Source organism: Tursiops truncatus, chromosome 1 (assembly GCF_011762595.2).
Source record: "Tursiops truncatus isolate mTurTru1 chromosome 1, mTurTru1.mat.Y, whole genome shotgun sequence".
Taxonomy (NCBI): domain Eukaryota; kingdom Metazoa; phylum Chordata; class Mammalia; order Artiodactyla; family Delphinidae; genus Tursiops; species Tursiops truncatus.
The window spans coordinates 93,371,781-93,398,448 of record NC_047034.1 but is presented as its reverse complement, the minus strand read 5'-3'; the positions used below and the strand labels follow the sequence as shown (position 1 = coordinate 93,398,448).

Below are 26,668 nucleotides of genomic sequence, written 5' to 3'. Positions count from 1 at the left end.
TAAAAAGGAAAAATTGGGGATCAACCTTTTAAGTCTATGAAGTGAAATGATAACTAATTTTTTTCTAGAAAAAGTCTTTTTTTTTTTTTTAAGAAACTTACCTTTATTTACTTTCGAATTGTACTCCTCTATGTGCCGACTGTCAGGTTATATCACTGAGACCAAACTAAGTTATAAGCATCAATAAGAATCGGCAGAAATTTTCCCTTTAGCTGGACAGCCCATACCTCTTTCTGTAGCAATTTATACCCATTTTTTCACTGGTAATCAAAGACAAAATGAACTTGTCTAGACTTAGTGTTATGGGATGACCTGCGTGCCCCAAATTCATATGTTTAAGTTCTTAGCCTCAGAACCTGACTATATTTGGAGATGGGACCTATAAAGACAGAAGTAAGATTAAATGAAATCTTTATGGAGGGCCCTAATCCAATATGACTGGTCTTTTTATAAGAAGAGGAGATTAGGACACAGACACCACAATGCGAAGGTCATGTGAAGACACAAGGAGAAGATGACTATCTACAAGCCAAGGTGAAAGGCCTCAAAAGAAATGAACCTTGCTAACATCTTGCTCTCAGACTTCAAGCATCTGGAACTGTGAAAATATTAATTTCTGTTGTTTAAGACACAGTGTGTGGTATTTGGTTATGGCAGCCCTAGCAAACAAATACAGACTGATAAATACTAGTTTGTTTTTATTTATATCTTGCAAGTATTATCTTCATAGCAGAATAAAGAAGAGCACTTCAAAACAAGTATTTTTGTTTGTTTGTAACATGGGTAATCTCTAACTGTGTCCAGGATCTGGTATTAAGTAGATGCTGTGGAAATATTGACTGATTTAATTTGGCAAGCAGCTAGAACTCAGGGTAATCACAGGTTATCATACACCCGACAGTATCATCATGTGTAAATATCCCTCAGGCATTAGAGGTAGTAGAAAGTGAGAATGATAAATAAATATTTGTCTCCAAGTATAAATAAAGAATTTGAAGGGAACAAGTTTTTAAGTAAACTTACCAGAGTTTTAAAGATCTTTATCAAATTAAATTATGCTAGAGGTCATAGTGAGTTTAAACAACCATTTATATGATTTTTTTAAAAATGCAATTTCATTACACTAGTGAAAAAGTTAAAATAATTCCTTGTTGTATCAACTCCATATTAATGAAATTATATCCTAATTCTACTTCATTTCAACAATGAAAATAGCAATAGAAAAGTGTTTTATCATTTTTATATATAATGTAAAAATATATATATAATCAGAATAATACATTTTTTGTATTCTATACTTCATTTTATCTATTCATAGTAATATAAATCAAAAGTAAAACAACATACTTGGTTCTTTCTTGATTTAAGAAAAGACATGCAAAGTTAAATTACAAATCATAAAAAATACTGAGATGATCCTCAGATTACAAAAAGACTCTTCATTTCAAATGTTCATTAAATAATGAACATTTAAAATATGAATAATCAAAATTTGATCTTCCTCCCAAAATAAAGTCATCTGATACTTTTTACAAACATCTGTTGTTCAAAATAATATAACTGAAGATAACATTTAAAATCTAAAAAGAGGATTTTAAAACAAAATGGAAATCATTTGAGACCTTATCTTTAAAAATTAACTTGAGAAAAAATATTACTTGTATGAAAAAAATATTATGTATCATTTAATATTTTAAACTTGTATTTTAACACAGACTCAAAGAACAAATTCATATAAGTAATATCAGCATAAAGGTCAAATATGACCTTTGCAAGCAGGTATGACTTTCGCTGCCTGTCACACAAAGTTAACTGCAGAATTTGACATTTACTTTGTATTTCATAGCCTTGACTTGACAGTAAATTTTGAATTTATTTTAAAGTAATTATCATCTTTTGAATATGAAAAGAAGTGATAGACTCTTCATCATTTCATAGAGTTTAACAGTTGAACTGGCACATTTACTCTTTTAACACAAGCAAATAAACTGTATCATTTCTTTCCACATATCTGTTTAGCATCATCATTTTTATTGCCTTTTTTTTTTTTTTTTTTTTTTTTTTTGCGGTACGCGGGCGTCTTACTGTTGTGGCCTCTCCCGTTGCGGAGCACAAGCTCCAGACGCGCAGGCTCAGCGGCCATGGCTCACAGGCCCAGCTGCTCCGCGGCATGTGGGATCTTCCCGGACCAGGGCACAAACCCGTGTCCCCTGCATCGGCAGGCGGACTCTCAACCACTGCGCCACCAGGGAAGCCCTTTATTGCCTATTTTTTTTTTTTTAACATCTTTATTGGGGTATAATTGCTTTACAATGGTGTGTTAGTTTCTGCTTTATAACAAAGTGAATCAGTCATACATAAACATATGTTCCCATATGTCTTCCCTGTTGCGTCTCCCTCCCTCCCACCCTCCCCATCCCACGCCTCCAGGCTGTCACAAAGCACCGAGCCAATATCCCTGTGCCATGCGGCTGCTTCCTACTAGCTATCTACCTTACTGCGTTTGTTAGTGTGTATATGCCCATGACTCTCTCTCGCCCTGTCACAGCTCACCCTTCCCCCTCCCCATAACCTCAAGTCCGTTCTCTAAGAGGTCTGCGTCTTTATTCCTGCTTTACCCCTAGGTTCTTCATGACATTTTTTTCTTAAATTCCATATATATGTGTTAGCATACGGTATTTGTCTTTTTCTTTCTGACTTACTTCACTCTGTATGACAGACTCTAGGTCTATCCACCTCATTACAAATAGCTCAATTTCGTTTCTTTTTATGGCTGAGTAATATTCCATTGTATATATGTGCCACATCTTCTTTATCCATTCATTCGATGACGGGCACTTAGGTTGTTTCCATCTCCGGGCTATTGTAAATAGAGCTGCAATGAACATTTTGGTACATGACTCTTTTTGAATTTTGGTTTTCTCAGGGTATATGCCCAGTAGTGGGATTGCTGGGTCATATGGTAGTTCTATTTGTAGTTTTTTAAGGAACCTCCATACTGTTCTCCATAGTGGCTGAACCAATTCACATTCCCACCAGCAGTGCAAGAGTGTTCCCTTTTCTCCACACCCTCTCCAGCATTTATTGTTTCTAGATTTTTTGATGATGGCCATTCTGACTGGTGTGAGATGATATCTCATTGTAGTTTTGATTTGCATTTCTCTAATGATTAATGATGTTGAGCATTCTTTCATGTGTTTGTTGGCAGTCTGTATATCTTCTTTGGAGAAATGTCTATTTAGGTTTTCTGCCCATTTTTGGATTGGGTTGTTTGTTTTCTTGTTATTGAGCTGCATGAGCTGCTTGTAAATTTTGGAGATTAATCCTTTGTCGGTTGCTTCATTTGCAAATATTTTCTCCCATTCTGAGGGTTGTCTTTTGGTCTTGTTTATGGTTTCCTTTGCTGTGCAAAAGCTTTGAAGTTTCATTAGGTCCCATTTGTTTATTTTTGTTTTTATTTCCATTTCTCTAGGAGGTGGGTCAGAAAGGATCTTGCTTTGATTTATGTCATAGAGTGTTCTGCCTATGTTTTCCTCTAAGAGGTTGATAGTTTCTGGCCTTACATTTCGGTCTTTAATCCATTTTGAGCTTATTTTTGTGTATGGTGTTAGGGAGTGATCTAATCTCATACTTTTACATGTACCTGTCCAGTTTTCCCAGCACCACTTATTGAAGAGGCTGTCCTTTCTCCATTGTACATTACTGCCACCTTTATCAAAGATAAGGTGTCCATATGTGCATGGGTTTATCTCTGGGCTTTCTATCCTGTTCCATTGATCTATCTTTCTGTTTTTGTGCCAGTACCATACCGTCTTGATGACTGTAGCTTTGTAGTATAGTCTGAAGTCAGGGAGCCTGATTCCTCCAGTTCCTTCTTTCGTTCTCAAGATTGCTTTGGCTATTCGGGGTCTTTTGTGTTTCCATACAAATTGTGAAATTTTTTGTTCTAGTTCTGTGAAAAATGCCAGTGGTAGTTTGATAGGGATTGCATTGAATCTATAGATTGCTTTGGGTAGTAGAGTCATTTTCACAATGTTGATTCTTCCAATCCAAGAACATGGTATATCTCTCCATCTATTTGTATCATCTTTAATTTCTTTCATCAGTGTCTTATAATTTTCTGCATACAGGTCTTTTGTCTCCTTAGGTAGGTTTATTCCTAGATATTTTATTCTTTTTGTTGCAATGGTAAATGGGAGTGTTTTCTTGATTTCACTTTCAGATTTTTCATCATTAGTATATAGGAATGCCAGAGATTTCTGTGCATTAATTTTGTATCCTGCCACTTTACCAAATTCATTGATTAGCTCTAGGAGTTTTCTGGTAGCATCTTTAGGGTTCTCTATGTATAGGATCATGTCATCTGCAAACAGTGACAGCTTTACTTCTTCTTTTCCAATTTGGATTCCTTTTATTTCCTTTTCTTCTCTGATTGCTGTGGCTAAAACTTCCGAAACAATGTTGAATAAGAGTGGTGAGAGTGGGCAACCTTGTCTTGTTCCTGATCTTAGTGGAAATGCTTTCAGTTTTTCACCATTGAGGATGATGTTTGCTGTGGGCTTGTCATATATGGCCTTTATTATGTTGAGGAAAGTTCCCTCTATGCCTACTTTCTGCAGGGTTTTTATCATAAATGGGTGTTGAATTTTGTCAAAAGCTTTCTCTGCATCTATTGAGATGATCATATGGTTTTTCTCCTTCAATTTGTTAATATGGTTTATCACATTGATAGATTTGCGTATATTGAAGAATCCTTGCATTCCTGGAATAAACCCCACTTGATCATGGTGTATGATCCTTTTAATGTGCTGTTGGATTCTGTTTGCTAGTATTTTGTTGAGGATTTTTGCATTTATGTTCATCAGTGATATTGGCCTGTAGTTTTCTTTCTTTGTGACATCCTTGTCTGGTTTTGGTATCAAGGTGATGGTGGCCTCGTAGAAGGAGTTAGGGAGTGGTCCTCCCTCTGCTATATTTTGGAAGAGTTTGAGAAGGATAGGTGTTAGCTCTTCTCTAAATGTTTGATAGAATTCGCCTGTGAAGCCATCTGGTCCTGGGCTTTTCTTTGTTGGAAGATTTTTAATCACAGTTTCAATTTCAGTGCTTGTGATTGGTCTGTTCATATTTTCTATTTCTTCCTGATTCAGTCTTGGCAGGTTGTGCATTTCTAAGAATTTGTCCATTTCTTCCAGATTGTCCATTTTATTGGCATAGAGTTGCTTGTAGTAATCTCTCATGATCTCTTTTATCTCTGCAGTGTCAGTTGTTACCTCTCCTTTTTCATTTCTAATTCTATTGATTTGAGTCTTCTCCCTTTTTTTCTTGATGAGTCTGGCTAGTGGTTTATCTATTTTGTTTATCTTCTCAAAGAACCAGCTTTTAGTTTTATTGATCTTTGCTATTGTTTCCTTCATTTCTTTTTCATTTATTTCTGATCTGATTTTTATGATTTCTTTCCTTCTGCTAGCTTTGGGGTTTTTTTGTTCTTCTTTCTCTAATTGCTTGAGGTGCAAGGTTAGGTTGTTTATTCGAGATGTTTCCTGCTTCTTAAGGTGGGCTTGTATTGCTATAAACTTCCCCCTTAGAACTGCTTTTGCTGCATCCCACAGGTTTTGGGTCGTTGTGTCTCCATTGTCATTTGTTTCTAGGTATTTTTTGATTTCCTCTTTGATTTCTTCAGTGATCTCTTCATTATTAAGTAGTGTATTGTTTAGCCTCCATGTGTTTGTATTTTTTACAGATCTTTTCCTGTAATTGATATCTAGTCTCATGGCGTTGTGGTCAGAAAAGATACTTGATAGAATTTCAATTTTCTTAAATTTACCAAGGCTTGATTTGTGACCTAAGATATGATCTATCCTGGAGAATGTTTCATGAGCACTTGAGAAAAATGTGTATTCTGTTGTTTTTGGATGGAGTGTCCTATAAATATCAATTAAGTCCATCTTGTTTAATGTATCATTTAAAGCTTGTGTTTCCTTATTTATTTTCATTTTGGATGATCTGTCCATGGGTGAAAGTGGGGTGTTTAAGTCCCCTACTATGAATGTGTTACTGTCGATTTCCCCTTTTATGGCTGTTAGTATTTGCCTTATGTATTGAGGTGCTCCTATGTTGGGTGCATAAATATTTACAATTGTTATATCTTCTTCTTGGGTTGATCCCTTGATCATTATGTAGTGTCCTTCTTTGTCTCTTGTAATAGTCCTTATTTTAAAGTCTATTTTGTCTGATATGAGAATTGCTACTCCAGCTTTCTTTTGGCTTCCATTTGCATGGAATCTTTATTGCCTATTTTTAAGTCTAGAGAAAATATCAGTGGATGAAAAGAAGTCATTGGTAGTAGCATTTTTATACATTTATTATTCTAGTTCTACATGCAGTGATACTGTCCCAGAAGTAATATTGTCCAGTAATAACTGTCCCAGTAATAGGTCCTAGAAATAATATTTTTAAATACTTCCTTATTTCTACTCTGTTGCACTCCTCTACTATAATAAATGATACATTTCTTTAGTGAATTGAAGTTTTATTAAATCAAAATTTGGCCATTTTATGAAATATATAAGCCTAAGAGGATTTTAAAAGTATGCATATACATTATAAAGTAATTGATATACCTTTTACTCTTTTTTAATTTTGAAAAAATTGTTTTTTTAGTACCAATGTGAAAACTTCTTTGCTTACTACAGAACGTAGTCAAACTGTATATATGTCTACTGAACAGTGAAAGATGGGGGTCATGCTCTCAAATTTGAAAGCCAGAATTCCCTATTGAAATGGGAGTATTTGCAAAGAACTATACTTTTGAAGGAAAAAAAAAAGCAAACCTGTTACACAGCATTCCTAATTCCAGGAGGCACTTCATGCCTTACAATTTTAAGACAAGCTACATTTTTCCCCCCAAACAAAATATTTTCTTAAAAAAGAAAACAGCAGAAGTAACACATAATTTTATTAATAGGCACAGATATATTATAAGTCAGGTAATAAATGTATTTCTTCTATAACTTTTAGTGGTAACTTACACAGAAATTTGACAGCCAGATAACTTTCAGAATCCTTTCCCCTGGTTGTCTATCAATCAGTCATCTATCCATTTAGTCAACACATATTTATTGAGGCAAAGTAACATGCTGACACTATAGATAGGCAAAAGAAAAATAAAGAGGGAAATCAGACCCAGATCCTACTCTCAGATAGCATATAACCTGGTAAGGGAGATTAATTATACACAGACATGATATATAAGAAACATATTTCTTTAGTACTTACTATATTCCAATTATGAAAAATAAATAAATTGGGGTGGCAGGGGTGGGGTAATGACACAATTTTCATCTCGGAAAATCAAAGGAATAATCTAGAAGGAACTGGCATAAATGAGATAATTAATGAGAAAGTGTCTAGTTTTTCTTTTAAATATAAAGATACTTGGTATTCTTTGTTGGCTCCCAGAATCCTAATCATTGCTCTCTCTTACCCTGTGCCTAAAGAATATGACCCCATAGCCCACATCATCAGACTGTCTTGGCAGGTCGGTTTCCAGTACAGACAATGGAAGTGACCACCAAGAGTTAGGAGTTAGGAAGGCGGGAAGAGAAGGAGGTTGGGTAGTTTCGCCAGACACTTTCCTGTCTGTCACGGCAGTCTGATACCTTGACCACTAGTGCCACTGTCAGAAAGCACTAGTGCAGGGCTCCAGCTTTCACTGTACTGCTATTTCTGCCCCTTGCCCACTTAACACTTGGAAAGGTAATACTCCTTGCCAGGTAACTCTGCCTCCTTGTTCAAACCTCTGAAATCACCTGAGTAGAAATTCAGTTTCCTGCTGGAACCCACACTGAACTCACTCACAGAGAGTATGAGAAGTTAGAGAAAGACCCCATAGTTGAAGGCCCTAAAATAGTAATTGGTATCTTCGTTTTATATATATATTAAGTTTAAGGATTCAAGTAATCAGTATATATCACTTTCCAGGAAAGTACACTGTATCTACTAGAATACACACAGTTTGTGGTTGGGGCTCCTCTTTTTTTTTTTTTTTTTGGCCATGCCGTGCGGTTTTCAGGATCTCAGTTCCCTGACCTGGAACTGAACCCAGGACATGGCAGTGAAAGCCTGGAATCCTAACCACTAGGCTATCAGGAACCCCCAGGGGCTCCTCTTCTTAATAAGCCAATCTACATTATACAGCTAAACTCACTGGAATATAAACTTCATGAGAGTAAGGACCTGTCTGTTTTGTTCTCCCAGGTTTCCACAATTCCTGGAATAGGCCTGCACGTAGTGAGTATGTACCAAAAGTTTGTTCGGTAAATAGATATCCAGGCAATTAATTTATTCACCATTATAAGACTCAATTTCAACAACTGTAAATTAAGAATACTATTATTTGTCTTGTATTTCCTACAGATTCTTTAAAAATTAATACCTACTTAAGCAATTTTTAAAGTGTAAGTGTACACAGACGTAAGGTATAATTATTATAGTACTTGAAGCCAATTAAAGGAGAACACACCTTTGAGCTTAAACTTCTAGATGTGTTTATAGACTGTAAAATTTAAGAAATGCTGCTGGAGAATATATTTTTATTAGTTCCATAAATAAATTCCAAAAAAGTTGAGTTTCAGAAGACTTAAAGTTATTATTCTATAAGTAAAGCCCATAAGGAAAAAGTATAATAGAAGAGAAAGAAAAATACATTCAGATAACAGACAGTTATCTGGTACAGACAGTTTCCAGCATGTACCACTGTAAAAGCAATAGCTTAAAAAAATTCTACAATGTTTCCATAAGATATTCCCTGGACACTAAAACTTCTGCTCACATTTGATATTAGAGCTTTGTTGAAAAGTATGGTGGGTCTTGGAAGAGGTTTTTGATTGTATATCCAGGAAAAAGATTGACATTAAATCTTAAACATGGCATAAAATGCGCAAAAAATTAGAGATTATCAGAAGATTAATTGAAAAAATATGCTTCTTGCCTACTAAGACTTCTGAATTTGCCAAGGCATTAACTCACATCATAGTTTTTTTTCCAGACATTCTATACAGTTAATGATTCTTTCTCAACTATTTTGTGTGGAAAAGGAAAGCTGCCAAAATGCTTCAAATTTTAGTTTAATTGAAAAATGCATCAGAGATTGCATCTGAACTATAATTCAAAGGAAAAAATGAAAAAAAACACATAATCACAGACAGAACTGCTACCCACACAGTCCTTATATTTCACTGTGTCCCAAAATCAGCTTAAGAAATCAGTTTTAAGAAAATGAGTAGTGATCCTATGTTACTTGAATGTACTACTAATTCAACAACTATTTAAAAAGTATTACAAAAAATGCAATACTTTAAAACTTTAAAGTTGTATAAAACACTACCACAAAAAGGGCATGTTTATCTTATACTTTCTAATAAACATTCCTACTGAAAGAGAACTATCAATGTGGCTCTATTCCACAAAAAAAAATAAATAAAAGAAAATGAGGAAAGAAAAAATGATTAGGAAAAAGGTAACAAATCTTTCTTCCTGCTTCCTTGTTGGCCAAGATGATCTATACTCCTTGAATTAATAAATGCTAGAAAGCATATTTATTTCATCCATTTAAAAAATATTTTCAGGCAGTGCTGTAGACACTACGGATACAATACAAAGCTTCTGCTCTCTTGGAGCTTACATTCCAGAGAAGGAAAGAGAAAATAAGCAAAATATAGTATCAGAGTAATAGGTGCTTTAAAAATATAAAGCAGGATAGGAGACATTGTAGAAAGTAAGATACTATATAACAAACTGTGATCATGAAAGATTTTGCTGATAAAGGGACGCTGAGACAGAGACAACTGAGGAACCAAGGAAGTAAGAAATTCATAGAAATATCTAAGGAAAAGCCTTCCAGGCAGAAGGACGAGTGGATGCTCAGACCCCAAGGCTGGAGCATGATTGATGTGTTCAAAACGGGATGCCTTGTGGGTCAGAGGGAGCAAGGGGGTAAAGGAATCATTGATGAAGTCAGAGAAAAGGGGCAGAGGGTGTGGATGAATCACTTAGGAGATGACGGAATATTGAAAGAACTTTAACGTACTCTAAATGACATGAAAAGCCACCAGACAGTTATAAACAAGGAAGTGACATTCTTTACTGACTCATTCATTCTTTCAGCCAGGTGCTATTTGACAGGAATATGCCTGCTAGTCTAGGCTTGCTGCTTAGAGAACAGACTAGCAGATGGGCAGACAGACACAGGGAGATCAATTAAAAGCCTCCTGCAATTTTCCAAGAAATAGATAACGTTAATAATTATAATAATAAATAATACTTAACTGGCACTTACTGTATACCTGCCGCTCTTCTAAGAACTTTATATAGTCATATTGTAAACCAAAATGAACTAGGTCATGCCTTAAAAAAAACTACTTCCTAAAAAAATATAAAATAATTTAAATAATTTATCACATTCTTATTCTACTTCTTTGAACTAATAATAATTTCACACTACCTATGTTTTTACTGTAAAGCTCAGAAGTATATAGAAACATGGTGAAATAAGATTATTTGGTCCAGGATAATCCTATGGCCTTTTAAAGCTTCATTAAAAGCATGTAGTTCATCAATCGTAAAAAAGAGAACTAAAGACTTTTGAATTTAGTTAAAATTCCAAATAGTTCATGTTTTTAAGAAGGAAACATCGACTATTTAATACTCTATGTAAAGCATAAAGTATTAAGTTCCTCTCTCCCTTAACCCCACATACCTAATCAGCCCCTAAGACCTGTCAATTCTATCCCACATTAGCATTCTGAAGCAAGACCCTTCTCTCCATTTCTTCTGTCATGGCCTGGTCTCTACTGTAAGTAACCTTTTATTTGAACTAATGTTTCAACATATCAGTTTTGGTGTTTTATTCCCACGAGGTTCTTCTGATTCTAGACTAACTCCTTCACTGCCACAGAAAGAACTTTTAAAAAACAAGACTCAATGTTTAATTCCTCTACTTAAAGAAACTTCTTATGACCTATGGTTTAAAGTTCAACCCCCTCAGCATGTTATAAAATTCAGTCCATACACAGGCCCTAACTCATCCTACCAGCTCGTCTCCCAAATACCCCCGAAGCAAATTGCAGTCTCAGATGTGCTGAGCTCATTCCAAACTTTCATCTTTTGCACAGGTGCCCTCATCTTTAAATACCCTTTTATTTTTCATCATTTTGGATACAGTTGTTATTTTCTCCCTTGAACATACCTATATCTTTATTATGGGCAGAATCATATTTATTACAACTATTTATTTGTATCGCTACATCAATTATTTAAGCACAATATTTGTCATATAATATTTATTCTGTTTCAACAGAGAATAGTCAGCTACTTAATAAACACCTGACTTTCAAATGACATATGCTATCCTATACCTCTCCCTGACCCTTCTCCTCCCAGACACTTCTAACTAAGCCTTAACCACTTGCATATACAGCACTCATTCACATATTTACTAATCTTCATTGGCTATAAACACTGTGCAAACTTTGTGTTTGATGCCATTGCTGGAGTACCTAAATTAAGGGGATATAAATCCTGCTCTCAATAAATTTATAGTTTAATGAGAAAGCTATATATTAATAGATAATTATAAAACTACATGGTAATAGACAGTGACAACAGGAATGCAATGCAAGATGGCTTTTTTGGGGGAGAAGTTAATAAAATGTCACAAACTAATAATAAACCTTAAATGGGAAAAAGGAAGACAAGTAATCAGAGATAAGACTTATAAAAGGGACAAAACAAAATGTGTGACACTTTATTGTGCACTGCTGGCAGCAGATAACCTAATTATGCACTAATCAAAAAATAGACAACAAACCAAACAAGGCAATGATCCTATTAGAGGACAAGTAATATCTTGTATAAGTGGTACTTTGGATCTTCTATTGAGTTCTGAAATCTGAATCCACCTCAAGTGCTATATTGAGTTTCTTGAAACAATTCCAACCATAAATCTTACTAAATATGAAATTACAGTAAATTATCAGTAGAGTCACAAAATAAAAGCTGTTATCTGCATATCACACTACAGTGGCGCAGATTCAATCATAGTCTGAATGACAACAGGATAGCATGTGGCTGTTATATAATAAAGTACAGTGATGTCTAGAATGGAGAACTGAGGAAAAGTCCTACAGCATCGCTGAAGCTTGGTCATAAATAATGCAGCACATTCTTGTGTGTTTTCCCTCACCACGCTTGTCATACCAACTTGGTGTGCAATAATAAGGAATGTAATTACACATCTAGAAGGCAAAAGTAGAAGCTCCTTTCAGACTTGATTAAAAATAACTCTCAAAAAAGGATTAAACTAATGCTGTATCTTGATCTACCCATGCATGTAATCTGTAGGAAAACTTAAATATCTCCCCAAAACAGAAAAATCCACAGGGAAAAATCATATTTGCCATCACAACTTTGTAAATAATTGATTATTAACACCGAGTCTAAATGAAATCTGACAACTTCTAAATTTGTTACTGTCAGGAAGAAAAACTATGTTCCACAAAACTACTACTACAAGATACTGTCATGTAGATACATTGGACTATTTCTGCATAAAAGCCATAAGATCCTCTTTTAGAAATAACTACACATATGCATCATTGTTCTGTATATTAGAGAAATTCAACATGTCCATGAATCCAGTGAGTCTGTAAAGCAGTGTTGTTGCTGAACCCTAATATTACATGGGTGTGTGGTGTGCCTTTGGATTTTAACTCTAATTTGCATTGAAGTTGTGTTTGTTACAATCAATGTGTACTTGGACTATATTTGAACATCAACTCTATCAAATTTGTACCTCATGTTTGGTATCCACATTTGTTACTTCTCTTAAAATTGTACATTATTTCCTGAAATTTATAAATAAATAATTTTGATGTCTTACTACATTCCATAAAACATGAATCACAAAACTGATTCCAGACAATGTTTCAAAAATTACAAAAAGAACCATAGCTACCTTCCCAAATGTACATCTTAACCAAAGATTTACAGGACAAGGACAAAACTGAGTAGCCATGGTAAACTCAAAGCTTTCTTGTTTTTCTGTTTTGCAGGTTCTATGTTACTTTGACAGAGTAAGTAATAAAATCCCATTCCAGAATGACATTTTATTTTTTCTTTTAGCTATTGAAGCCTTCTTTAAATAAACTATAGTGTCTTTTACAAAGCCAAATGTGGCTCCTATGTTAGCCATATCTGTTGTTTTACCCTAGTTTCAGAAATAATCAACAGAAGAAAGCTTTTTTTTCAAACATGCACTTATAAAACATTCAGTACTGCACGACACACATATAAATATTTTATAAATGTTAACTCATTTAATCCTCAAATAACTCTATGAGTTAACTACCACAGCTATCCCATCTTACAGATGAGGAAAAAGACAGAGAGAGGTTGAGTATCTTGCCCATGATCTTCAAGCTGATTAAGTTCCAAATTCAAAAATCAAACCCTGGCTGTCTGACTCGAGTCAATGCTGCTAACTACCATGCATATGGTTAAAAAAGGCAAAAGCTTAATTTAAAAAAGCTTAATAATCATTATCATAACATTTTTTCATTTAACTACTTCTTTACTTATTAGACTGAAAGATACCTTTGTCTTCATCTTTCATTTCCCAAGTGAAACAATGGAAATGACTTTATCTTCTGTGTTCACTCACTTCTACATTTTTGCTCCTAAAGTTCATATTTTATGAAAGATCTTAAATATTTATAAAGAAAAAAATTAAATAAATAATTAGTGATTATATTTTTCAGTTTAGAATCTAGATTGAAATCACATAATGATAATTTTTAAATACAGTGATAGCTTGCTTTTTTCCCTTAATTAAAGAAGATGCAGAGAAGCCAGGGCAAGAAGGTTTTAGAGATAAATTTTGTGATACTAGAATTTTACCAATTTTAGAGATTTTGAAGATGAGACACAGCCAAGTACCAGGCATAAACCTTCATAGCAATATAAATTTTTTCATAATAAGGAATTAACACTTTTAAATGTTTATATTTTGGAAGTTGTAGTACTCCTATAACAGTGTAAAGCCATTACAGCCCAATGCTCATGCTGATGATGACTACAAACACTGAACAAAATGCAATGAACAATTCCCTGAGAATTCTGAAAAGCAGGTAGGTCATGAAGGAGGGTTAGACCTTGAAGAAGTAAACCCACATATGATAAGTTATCTGTGTGTGTTTTGGGAGGGGGGTGGCGTTTCCCTTGAGGTTTTGTCCCTACAGTGGAAGCCAGTAGCTGAGCACTGCAACAGTGCTGTGGCTAGAACTTTGACAGAAACCCTGTTTCTGGACAAAGGAACAAGCTAAAAAAAAAAAATGCATGTTAGAAGACATGGAGGCAATCTGAAGTGAATACATGGAAACAGGAGATCACCTACCTTTGTGTATAAACCACAAAAATATAAAATTATCTCCAGAACTACACATGTGTAATGAACTCAAACCAATTTAGTTAAAACTGAGAGAACAGAACTGAGATTAAAACTATCAATACCAGTCTCACAATAGCTCCTGAACACACACAAACAAAACAAAACTGAGAGTTCAAAGCTCCGGTGAAACCAGTCATAAAGGAGACACTCACCTTCTGAGTTTTACCACCAGAAGCTCTACCAGGCTTCACAGTGAATACTGGAGAAAAATCCCCTCATGCTTCCAGAAGAGGAAAAGAAACCATTTTGAAATATACCAGGGCATTCTGTTCTTCTTAGAAAGACCTGCCCTTAGGCAGAAACAATTTACCCAGATTCTAACCTGTGGGGGTTTTATTAGAACCTAACCTAACCAGAGAAAGGAAAATACCCCAATCCAGCCCCTTTAGCCTTCCATGTGGGAGAAGAAAAATACATCTTCATCTACTTCCTGTCCCGCCCACAGGAGGAAAAACAACTGAAAAACACTGGTGAACTTCACAATGAAGGGGCATAGGCTAACCAAAATACTGAGACCTAATCATAGGACTATAGAATGTTTCCCCTCCCCCTGCATCTTTTACCCAGTATATAATGTCTGTCTTCCAACAAAAAGTTACAAGGCATACGAAAAGGCTAAAAACAAAGTTTGAAGAGACAGAACAAGCATCAGAATCAGAGACAGATATGGCAGGATGTTGGAATTGTCAGACTAGGAATGTTTCTTGAAACTATTATTAATATTTTAAGAATGTTAATAGAAAAAATAGACAACCTAAAAGAATAGATGGATAATGTAAGTTGAGAAATGGAATTTCAAAGATCAAAAAGAAATGCTAGAGATCACAGAAATTAAGAAAGTCTTTGGAGATTGGTTCAATATGGTGGAGTAGAAGGACGTGTGCTCACTCCCTCTTGCAAGAGCACCAGAATCACAACTAACTGCTGAACAATCATCAACAGGAAGACACTAGAACTCACCAAAAACGATACCTCACATCCAAAGACAAAAGAGAAGCCACAATGAGACGGTAGGAGTGGCACAATCACAATAAAATCAAATCCCATAACTGCTAGGTGGGTGACTCACAAACAGGAGAACACATACCACTGAAGTCCACCCACTGGAGTGAAGGTTCTGAACCCCATGTCAGGCTTCCCAACCTGGGGGTCTGGCAATGGGAAGAGGAATTACTAGAGAATCAAACTTTGAAGGCTATCAGAATTTGACTGCGGGACTTCAACAGGACTGGGGGAAACAGAGACTCCACTCTTGGGGGCACACACAAAATAGTGTGTGCATCAGGACCCAGGGGAAGGAATAGTGACCCCGTAGCAGACTGAACCAGACCTACCTGCAAGTGTTGGAGGGTCTCCTGCAGAGGTGGTGGGGTGGCTGTGGCTCACCATGCAGACAAGGATACTGGCAACAGAAGTTCTAGGAAGTATTCCTTGGCATGAGCCCTCCCAGAGTCCTCCATTAGCCCCACCAAAGAGCTGGGTAGGCTCCAGTGCTGGGTCACCTCAGGCCAAACAGCCAACAGGGAGGGAACCCAGCCCCACCCATCAGCAGACAATTGGATTAAAATTCTACTGAGTTCTGCCCACCCCTCCACCCACCACCAGTCCCTCCCATCAGGAAGCTTGCACAAGTCTCTTAGATAGCCTCATCCAACAGGGCAGACAGAAGAAGCAAGAAGAACTACACTTCTACAGGCTGTGGAACGAAAACCACATTCACAGAAAGATAGACAAGATGAAAAGGCAGAGGACTATGTGCCAGATGAAGAAACAAGATAAAACCCCAGAAAAAGAACTAAATGAAGTGGAGATAGGCAACCTTCCAGAAAAAGAATTCAGAATAATGATAGTGAAGATGATCCAGGACCTCGGAAAAAGAATGGAGGCAAAGATTGAGAAGATGCAAGAAATGTTTAACAAAGACCTAGAAGAATTAAAGAACAAACAGAGATGAATAATACAATAACTGAAATGAAAAATACACTAGAAGGAATCAATAGCAGAATAACTGAGGCAGAAGAACGGATAAGTGACCTGGAAGACAGAATGGTGAGATTCACTGCCATGGAATAGAATAAAGAAAAAAGAATGAAAAGAAATGAAGACAGCCTAAGAGACCTCTGGGACAACATTAAACGCACCAACATTCGCATTATAGGGTCCCAGAAGGAGAAGAGAGAGAGAAAGGACCCAAGAAAAATATTTGAAGAGATTATAGTCAAAAACTTCCCTAACATGGGGAAGGAAATAGCCATCCAAGCCCAGGAAGCACAGAGTCCCAGGCAGGATAAACCCAAGGATAAAAAGCCGAGACACATAGTAATCAAATTGACAAAAATTAAAGACAAAGAAAAATTACTGAAAGCAACAAGGGAAAAACAACAAATAACATACAAGGGAACTCCCATAAGGTTAACAGCTGATTTCTCAGCAGAAACTCTACAAGCCAGAAGGAAGTGGCATGATATATTTAAAGTGATGAAAGGGAAGAACCTACAACCAAGATCACTCTAGCCAGCAAGGATCTGATTCAGATTCAATGGAGAAATCAAAAGCTTTACAGACAAGCAAAAGCTAAGAGAATTCAGCACCACCAAACTAGCTCTACAACAAATGCTAAAGGAACTTCTCTAAGTGGGAAACACAAGAGAAGAAAAGGACCTACAAAAAGAAACCCATAATAATTAAGAAAATGGTAATAGGAACAAGAATGTCTTTGATGGGTTTATTGGTTGACCAGACATGGCTCAGAAAAGATCTCTGAGATTGAGGATATAACAATAGAAACTTCCAAAACTGAAAAACAAAAAAGAAGACGATTTAAAAAAAAATCAAACAGAACAGAACAGAATATCCAAGAACTGTGGGACAACTACCAATGATATAACATACACATAATGGGAATACCAGAAAAAGAAAGAGAAAGAAACAGAGTAGCATGTGAAGCGATAATGACTGAAAATTTGCACAAATTAATATCAGACACCCTTCAAAGATCCAGGAAGAACAGAGAACCAGGAGCTGCATAAATGCCCAAAAAACCTCTGACACCTAGGCACGTCATATCCAAACTTCAGATAATCAATAATAAAAAAATTTTCAAAAAATCAGATGAAAAAAACACCTTACCTACAGAGATACAAAGGTATCAACAGTAATTACATCTGATTTCTCTTTAGAAACTATACAAGCAAAAAGAGAGTAGAGTGAAATATTTAAAGTCTTGAGAGAAAAAAAAACAACAAGCTACAATTCTGTACCCTGCAAAATTACCCTTCAAAATTGAAAGCACAATACTTTCTCGGCCAAACACTGAGGGAATTTGCTGGCAGTAGACCTGTCTCTCAAGCAATTTAAAAAGAAGTTCTTCAGAGAAAAGAAAGATGATATAATTCAGAGAAACCAGATAATGAAAAAAAGAATGGGAGAAAGAATAAAGGTAAAACAGAAATTTTTATTTTTCTTATTCTTAATTGATCTGTTTCAGTTTGTTCAAAATAATATATATATATATATATATATATATATATATATATATAAAATGCACACACACACACAGTTGCCCCTCTGTATCCAGAGGCTCCTCATCCATGAATTCAACTAATTGTGGATCAAGAACATTTAGAAAAAAAATTCCAGAAAGTTCCAAAAAGCAAAACTTGAATTTGCTGCATGCGTGCAACTACTTACATAACATTTTCATTGTATTTACAACTATTTACATAACATTTACACTGTATTAGGTATTATAAGTAACTTATAGAAGATTTAAAATGTACAGGAAGATAGCAGGGAGGAATAAGGATTACATTATTATTATAAGGTAACTTGTACTACCTGTGAAATAATATAGTATTTTTTGAAAGTGCACTTGGATTAGTTGTAAATGTATATTGCAAATGATAGGGTAACCACTAAAATAAGTAATAAAAGAAGTATAATTGATATGCCAAGAAAATAGTGAAAATGGAATCATAAAAAATGCTCAATTTAAACCAAAAAAGAAGGCAGAAAAGTAATAGAAGACAAATATGAACAAAAATAAAGGGCAGCAAACAGAAAACAGTAGCAAATATGGTGGATGTAAATTCATCTATATCAATAATCATTTTAAACATCAGTGGTCCAAATATACCCACTAAAAGACAGAGATTGTCAGAGTGGATCAAAAAACAAGGCCCAATATTTTGTTTACAAGAAACCTACTTTCAATATAAAGACACATATAGATTAAAAGTATAGGGATGGAGACACCATAATTTAAAAAGATACATGCACCCCAATGTTCATTGCAGCACTGTTTACAATAGCCAGGACATGGAAGCAACCTAAATGACCATCAACAGAGAAATGCATAAAGAAGATGTGGTACATATATACAATGAAATATTACTCAGCCGTAAAAAGGAATGAAACTGGGTCATTTGCAGAGACGTGGATGGACCTAGAGACTGTCATACAGAGTTAAGTAAGTCAGAAAGAGAAAAACAAATACTATATATTAATGCATATATGTGGAATCTAGAAAAATGGTATAGATGAACTTATATGCAAAGCAGAAATAGAGACACAATTTAGAGAACAAACATATGGATACCAAGAGGGGAAGGGGGTGAGATGGACTGGGAAATTGAGATTGACATATATACACTACTATGTATAAAATAGATAACTAATGAGAACAGACTGTATAGCACAGGGAACTCTACTCAATGCTCTGTGGTGACCTAAATGGGAAAGAAATCCAAGGAAGAGGATATATGTATATGTGTGGCTGATTCACTTTGCTGTCCAGCAGAAACTAACACAATACAGTAAAGCAACTATACTCCAAAAAAAAAAAAAGAAAAAAGTATAGGGATGGCAAAGATATACCATATTATCACTAATCAAAAGAAAGAATAGCTATATTAATTTAGGCACAGTAGACTTCAGAACAAGAAAAGTTATCAGAGATAGAGATATTACATACTGATAAAGGAGTCAATAGTCCAAGAATAATAGTCCTTAATGTGTATGTGCCTAACAACAGAATATCAAAGTATAAAAAATGAGGCAAAAACTGATATAACTGCAAGAAGAAATAATCTAATATCATAGTTGGAAAGTTTAACACCCTTCTACCAGAAATCAACAGATCCAGCTACAGAAAACTAGTAAGGACATAGTTGAACTCAACAGCACTATCAGTCAAGTGGATATAATTGACATGTATACACTTCTTTATCCACAACATCAGATTACACATTTTTCTCAAGCTGACATGGAACATTCACAAAAACAGACCACATTCTGGGTCTGTTTTAATCAATTTAAAAGAATAGAATCATATGATATCAGTCCTTAGAACACAGTGAAATTAAACTAGAGATCAATAACAGAAAGATGTCTGTAAAGTTTAAAAAAACTTGGAGAATAATCTACAACTTCCAAATAACACGAGTCAATGGTGTTATCTCAAAGAAAGTTTTAAAATATTTTTGAACTAAATGAAAACACAACTTATCAAAATGTGTAGGTTGCAGCAAAAGCAGTTGTCACAGAGAAATTTCTAACATTGAATGCAAATACTAGAAAAGAAGAAAAACTGAAAATCAATCATCTAAGTTTCCACCTTAGAAAACTAGAAAAGGAAGAGCAAGTTAATTCCAAAATAAGCAGAAGAAAAGAATGAGAAAAATTAGAGCTGAAATGAGTGAAATTGAAAACAATAACAAAATATGAAGACGACTTACATGAGGAAAACTACAAAATGCTGATGAAATATCAAAGAAGTACTAAATAATTGAGAAATATTCCATTTTCACAGATAGAAAGACTCAGTATTGCCAAGATGTAAGGTTGTCCCAACTTGATCTATAGAGTCAACTCTCCCAGTTAAAATCCCAGGAAATGGACTTCCCTGGTGGTGCAGTGGTTAAGAATCCACCTGCCAATGCAGGGGACATGGGTTTGAGCCCTGGTCGGGAAGATCCCACATACTGCGGGGCAACTAAGCCCGTGTGCCACAACTACTGAGCCTGTGCTCTAGAGCCCACGAGCCACAACTGCTGAGCCTGTGTGTCACAACTACTGAAGCCTGTGTGCCTAGAGCCCGTGCTCCACAGCAAGAGAAGCCACCGCAATAAGAAGCAACAAAGAGTAGCCCCCGCTCACCTCAACCAGAGAAAGCCCGTTTGCAGCAATGAAAACCCAATGCAGCCAAAAAAATAAGTTAAAAGAAATCCCAGGAAATTATTTTGTGAGTATTGTCAAACTGATTCTAAAATTTATAATAAGAGGCAAAAGGCCCAGAATAGCCAACTCAGTACTGAACGAGTAAAACAAAGGTGGAGAACTGACACCACCTGACTTCAAGACTTACTATAAAGCTACAGTATTCAAGACAATGTGGTATTCGTGAGAGAACAGACAAATAGATCAATGGAACAGTATACAGAGCCCTGAAGTAGACCCATATAAGTACAGTCAACTTATCTTTGACAAAGGAGCAAACAAAGACAATACAATGGAGTAAAGACAGTCGTTTCAACAAATGTTACTAGAACAACTGGAAATCCACATGCAAAAAACTGAATCTAAACACAAACCTCACACCCTTCACAAAAATTAACTCAAAATATATCATTGATCTAAATGTAAAATGCAAAACTATAAAACTCCTAGAAGATAACATATAAGAAAGGTTAGATGACCTTGGGTATGGCAATGACTTTTTAGCTATCACATCAAAGGCATGATGCATGAAAGAAATAATTGATAAGCTGCACTTCATTAAAATTAAAAACTTTTACTCCGTGAAATACAATGTCAAGGGAATGAGAAGACTAGCCAAACTGCGAGAAAGTACCTGCATAAGGCACAAATGATAAAGAACTCTTCTCCAAAATATACAAAGAACATTTAAAATTCAACTATAACCTGCTTAAAAACTGGGCAAAAGACTTCACAGACACATCAGCAAAGAAGATATACAGATGGCAAGTAAGCATATATGAAAAGGCGTTCAACGTGTCATCAGGGAAATGCAAACTAAAATGAGATACTACTATGTACTTATCAGAATGGACAACATCCAAATAGTGCCAAAACTGTGAAGCAATAACTTTCATTCATTGTGGTGATAATGCAAGACAGTACAGTCCCTTTGGAAGGCAGTTTGCCAATTTCTTATACAACGAAGCATACCCATACCATATGATCCAGCAATTATGCTCCATGGTATTTACCCTAAGAGATTGAAAACATATCCACACGAAAACCTGCACACAGTTGTTTACAGCAGATTTATTCATAGTTACCAAAATTTGGAAACAATCAGTAGGTCCTTCAGTAGATGAATGGATAAATAAACTGAGATACATTCAAACAGTGGAATATTATTCACTACTAAAAAGAGATGAGTTATCAAGCCATGAAGGACATGAAGGGAATGTAAACGCATGTCACTAAGTGAAAGAAGCTGACATGAAAAGACCAAAAACTGTATGATTCCAACTATATGACATCCTGGAAAAAGCAAAACTAAGCAGCCAGTAAAAACTCCCCTAAACGGAAGAGCTTAGGGGAGACGGGGCAATGAATAGGTGGAGCACAGAGAATTTTTAGGGCATGAAACCATTTCGTAAGATACTACTGTGTACATGTATTGGTGAATACATGCCATTATACATTTGCAAAACACGCAGAATGTACCAAACCCTAATATAAACTATGGATTTTGGCTGATAATGATGTGTTGATATACATTCATCCACTGCCACAAATGTGCCACTCTGGTAGGGATGCTGCTAGTGGGGGAAGCTGCGTGTGTGTGCACACAAGGCTATATGGAAACTCCCTATAACTTTCACTCAATTTTTCTGTGAACCTAAAAGAGCTCTACAGAAATAAAATATATTAATAAATCATTTTTAAAAGATAATAAACAAATGCCAACTCTGAGATAACCCAGTTGTTAAAACTCTAAAAAAGAGACTTCAAAACAGCTAATTGAAACTATAAAGCACTCAGTCCAACAATTTCACAACACATTTTTTATTAAAGACATGTGCTACATTCACCAAGATAGACTGACTACAAGCTGGGCCATCAAACGACTGTAAATAAATCTGAATGGAATGAGATCACAGCAAGTTTACTGTAAGACAGAAATAGAATTAAATTAAACATCAATAATAATAAGCAATCTAAGAAAAACAGGTATCTAGACACTAGAAATTAGGAACTATTTTAACTGAATGTCCATAAAAAAATGTGTATAACACATTTATGGGATGAAGCTAAAACTGTTTAAAGAGAAATGTATAGTTTTAAATGTTTAGACTGGCAAATAATGGATCTGAAAATAATGACTTTCTGCTTTGCAAGACCAGAAAAAAGATTTTCCTCTTCCAAATTTAGGATAGAGAGAACAACAATAATGGAATAGAAAAGAGGTCAGTTAAGAGAGATAATAAAAAGAGCCAAATATGATTTGTTAAAAATATCAACAAAATTTTCAAGGGCCTACTTGAACTGATTGATCTAGGAAAAAAAGAGAGAATACAGATCATTATTATCTGGAATGAAAAGTAGTTACCACCAGTAATCTTACAGACATTAAATGTAGACAAGAAAATACTACAAGCAACTTTATGCCAACAAATTCAACAACTTACTGACCTAGAAAAATTTATTTAAATGTAAAATTTATCAAGATTGATGTTTTAAAAATCAGAAAAAATTAACCTATATCTAGGAATGAAATTAAATATGTTTTAAAAGTTTCTAAAAAGCAAACTCTGACACCTGACATTTTCACTGGTGAATTCTATGCAGCATTCAAGAAAGAAACAACATCAACCATACAAAAAATTTTTCAGAAAACAGATGAGATCACTTTCTAAATCATTTTATGAGGCCAATATTACCCTAACACCAAAACTTGACAAAGACATTACAAATATAGAGTATCATATACTAATAATACCTCTCATTAATAAAGGCTCAAAATCCTAAAGATTTTTTAGCAAATCAAATCCAACACTATATAAAAAGAATAATATATCATATCCAAGTGGGGTCTACCTAAGGAATGAAAAGTTGATTTTAAACATTTGAAAATCAATCAATAAAATTCAATATGCTAACAGAAAAGAAAATTATCTTTGCAATAAAAACATAAAAAGCATTTAACAAAATTCAATATACATTCATGATAAAAAACTTTTAGGGAACTAAGACAAGTAGTGAACATTTTCAAACTGATAAAGTTACATTGAACACTTACAACCAACATCATACTTAATAGTTGAAGACTGAATATTTATTTACATGAGAACAGAAAAACAAAAAAATAAGAATGCCTGTTTCATCACTTCCATTCAACATTTTGGTGGAGGTCCTATCCATTGTCATAGGAAAAATAAATAAAAGGTGTAAAAATAGAAAGTAGTGAAAGGTCCCTGTTTGCAGATTGCATGATTATTTGCATTTTAAAAAGACCTGAACTAACTCATTTATTAAAATGAATCTAACAAGTTTGGAGGATACAATGTTAATATTTTTAAAACCTATTGTGTTTTTATATAATAGCAACAAGATATTGAAAGGTAAAATTAAATATGATTTTATTTACTATAGCATCAAAAAAATAAAAACAACAAAATGAATAAAAGATGTCCACAATGTCTACACTGAAAACTAGGAAACATTGTGAGTGGAATTAAAGAAGATCAAAATTAATGAAAAGTCACACCACACTCAGAAAATGGAAAACTCAATGTTTGTTAAAATATCAATTCTCTTCATTTTGCTCTATCGCTTAAATGCAATCCCAATTAAAACCTTAATTTTATTTTAGGAATTGACAAGCTTATTCTAAAACTTATGCAGAGTGCAGATAACCTAAATTAAATAAAGCAATGTTTACAAAGAGTAAAAGTTGGAGCAGTTACCTCACCTGATTTCCAACATCCTATAAAATTACTGTTTTCAAGATGATTTGGTATCAGTGAAAAGAGAGACAAATAAATCAATGGAATGGGATAGTTGAGAGTTCAGTAAGAGATTTACTCATATGTAGCCAACTGATTTCTAACACAGAAGCCAAGATAATCCAATGAATAAAAGGAAACATTTTTTTAATAAAAGATGCTAGATGAAGTGGATATCCTTATGTAAAAACAATCAGTGCTGACATTTACCTCATGCCATACACAAATATTAACTCAAAATGAGGCATGACCTATGTGTAAAACGTAAAACTTCAACATGTCTAATAGCAGGAGATCTTGTGATTTTGGTGTAGGTAAAGGTTTCTTAGAACACAAAAAGTATAAAACATGAAAAACAAAATTGATAAACTGAACTTTATCAAAATGAAAAGTATTCACACTTTGAAAGACATCATTAAGAAAATAAAAAGACAAGCCACATGCTGGAAAAATTATTTGCACATACCTGTCAAAGTGCATGCATGGGACTTCCCTGGTGGTGCAGTGGTTAAGAATCCGCCTGCCAATGCAGGGGACACGTGTTCGAGCCCTGGTCCAGGAAGATCTCACATGCCGTGGAGCAACTAAACCTGTGTGCCACAGCTACTTAGCCTGCACTCTAGAGCCTGTGAGCTACAACTACTGAGCCCATGTGCCACAACTACCGAAGCCCGCGCACCTAGAGCTCATGCTGCAACAAAAGAAGCCACGGCAATGAGACGCCCGTGCACTGAAACTAGAGAGCAACAAAGACCCAACGCAGCCAAAAATAAATATATTAATCAATTAATTATTTTTAAAGTGTATGCATGATACATAAAGAACTCTTAAAATGTCATAATCAGAATATAGCAGACATTTTTTTTAATGGGCAAGACACCTCACAAAAGAAGATGCATAAATGGCCAATAAAAACCTGAAAATATGCTTATCATCATCTGCCATCAGGGAAATGCCAGTTAAAACCACAATGAAACACTAGTACATAACCACTTAGAATGGCTAAAATTTAAAGGACTGACCAGATAAAGGGTTGACAAGGATGCAGAACAAGTGGAACTCTCATTCACTGCTGGAGGGAGTGTAAAATGATTAATGTCACTTTGGAACACAATTTGACAGTTCAGTTTTTTTTTTTTTAATTAAGTTAAACATGCACCTGCCAAATAACTTAAGCATTCCACTTCTAGGTATAAAAATAAATGCCCACACGAAATTTATACATGATTGTTCACAAGAGCTTTATATGCAGTAGCCAAAATCTGGAAATAATCCAAATGCCTTCTAACAGAATAGGTGGATGAAGAAATTGTGGTTTATTCATACATTGGAATACTGTTCAGAAAAATAAGCAAAATAAAGATACATATGAAGACATGGATAAATCTCAAAAATGGTATGCTGACAGAAAAAAAGCCAAGCTAAAGAGTGCATTCAACACAATTCCATTTATAAAAATTCTAGAACAAATAAGCTATAGTGATAAAAAGCAAATTAGTGATTGCCTGGGATTAGGGTGGGAGAAGAGATGGATCATAAAAATGCAGGAGGACACTTCCTCTGGGTGTGATGGCAATGTTTATTTTCTTGATTATGATGTTGATTTCAGAGGTATATACATATGCCGCAACTGATTAAATGGTACACTTTTGATGTTTGCAACTTATTGTACTTCAATTATACCTTGATAAATAGAGAAAAAAGTCTCAACGACTATGACCTAAATGCATCTAGTCTGGGAAAAGTAGGTAAATGGGAAAGCTACCTGCATTCTATCACACTGTTCTATACAAAAACTATGTCTACTAGCATACAATTTTTTTTTTAAGTATGTATCTTGGAAAATATATGCAGTAAAATGACACATGGACATCACAAGTCAGTAATCAAATTCTTAACAAAATATTTGAGATGGCTATTATTACTTTAAGGTAAGTTTTCAGGCCTTGAAGAACTATTGAAATAGTATAGCTTTTATAAATTATTATTCATTAATTTCTCCAAAGAAAATTGAATGCAAAAATCTCTTCTGAGAAGTTTGAAAAAATGAAAAATTTCATCAACAAGCTTTTCCACTCAAATTGCCATCATATTTCTCTTATTGCTTCAAAAGAAAGAAACAATCTGCCCAAAGATAGATAATTGTTAAAAATATAAGACTTGGAATAACCCACTTTAATTCATTAAA

At 34.7% G+C, this 26,668-nt stretch overlaps 1 protein-coding gene across 2 annotated transcripts in view; it reads right to left on the bottom strand.

Moving 5' to 3' along the window:
- Positions 1-26,668, bottom strand: part of COL11A1 (collagen type XI alpha 1 chain) — a 200,559-nt gene that overhangs the window by 139,126 nt on the left and 34,765 nt on the right. The window lies entirely within an intron of this gene.